Here is a 1731-nt window from a genome sequence, read left to right as displayed (position 1 = left end):
CAGGGTAAATCCAGACAGCTAGCTAGACTATCTGTCCAATTTGAGGAAGATCTGGCAAAGCGAGACTAGACTGTGCCCAGTAGTTTCCAAAGTGCTGTTACCCTCCAGTCATTCTTGTCACCTAATCCTGCTTGTCTGTTATCTAGAAATCTATTTCCTCCTTTAAGGGATAGTTTGAATGGCTAGTTATAATTTGTTATTGTGGGACTTTGGTGAATCCAAACTAACCCTTTGAAACACAAAGCAACTTTTCTGCGAGGTAAAATGACTGCTTTTGTCAAAGAGATCTGGTGGCTTTGAAAAGAGCATAGATAGATATAACAGCTCCAGTTCCCCAGTCAGAAAAGGGCTGTTTGCTGGCAAGGTAAAGCAGTGAAAATATTCTAAATACTTAAACTGATAATGTTTTTTTCAGGTGGTTAAAATCCTTTTAGCTGCTTCCCCAGTCCACAGCAGTATGTTAGGTTCTGTGTTGGTACTCCTGTCTGCTTCTCCAAACTGGGGGCTGGCCGACAGCCATATACTGTAGCTAATACACTCAAACTATCCCTTTAAACTATTCGTGTCTACTGTGTAGCCTATGTGTATACAGGCCTTCTTGCCTCAGCCCCCTTTGGAATTGAGTGCCTGATTAGACCACCTGCCCGTGTGCAACAGTAAGTCTACTTTATTTTTTATTTTTAATGAAGTAAGATGCAGAAAGCATGTCGGCAGGGTCTGCATTTAGGTCCAGTACACCTTTTGTATCGACCAGAAATGTGACAGAATCTGATAGTGGTTTCAGTGTTCATTGGGTTGGGTATGATTACAACATCAATACTGTTCGCATGACAACCAATTCTATTTTACCTGGATTTAGATAAAGTAGGGGAGGCGGTGACCTTCAAAATGCTCATTTGTATTGTGTTGACAAGAACAGAAAAGAGTCAACCTCTGGTGATATTTTTATATAAAATAGATGCTGAAAGTGAAGCACCATGGATTTTGTTTTGTACTTGTTCTGAGGCAGTCAGACACATTATTAGGCACCTGGGTTTGGGTCAACATCAGGCATCCCAGCTGGGGTCGATAAGCGCTTGTGTACTAAATGAAGTTCTCCTCTTGATTCCCAGTCATCTTGACACAAGCCAGGTAGGATTTAGTAAATAAAAGGATAACTGAGCTGCTGAGAGGTATCGAGTGCTGATGAGCAGGTTGAAGCCGGCAGCTGCCAAGTTGCTGGCATCCCATCATGCAGCATGTGTTGGCTGCCAGTTTTGGCAATGTGCTTGTTTTTTGTTTCCTCTAAGGCTGCTAAGATGACTACGTATGTGATGGGTGAACGTATTAAGGTTACAGCAATGTTATCAGTCTGCTGATGCCAGTGTTGGCCTTGGAGTTAAATCCAGATGTTACAGATAGTTGTGTCTGATGCCAAAATGAAAACCTGCAGTGAAACATGCTTCACGGATCTGCTCACATGGCTGCCAGGGACACACATCCAGGTAAAAACTGAACTTTTTTAACCCTCCTGATGTCCTCGGGGTCAAACTTGACCCGTTTTCCAAAATTTCTACCAAATCGGCAAAAGGATTTCAACTTATTTGTCAAAATATTTCATAATTTCTGCTTTTTAACTCAAAAATGAGGTATAAAATCACATAAATGAGGTTTATTGACCATGAATCTGAAAAATAATTGTAGAAATTGTGTTAATAAGTTGGTTTAAGGGGTGTATATGCTGGTGGTAGT

Source organism: Etheostoma spectabile, chromosome 6 (genome assembly GCF_008692095.1).
Source record: "Etheostoma spectabile isolate EspeVRDwgs_2016 chromosome 6, UIUC_Espe_1.0, whole genome shotgun sequence".
Taxonomy (NCBI): domain Eukaryota; kingdom Metazoa; phylum Chordata; class Actinopteri; order Perciformes; family Percidae; genus Etheostoma; species Etheostoma spectabile.
This window is presented reverse-complemented; position numbering follows the sequence as displayed.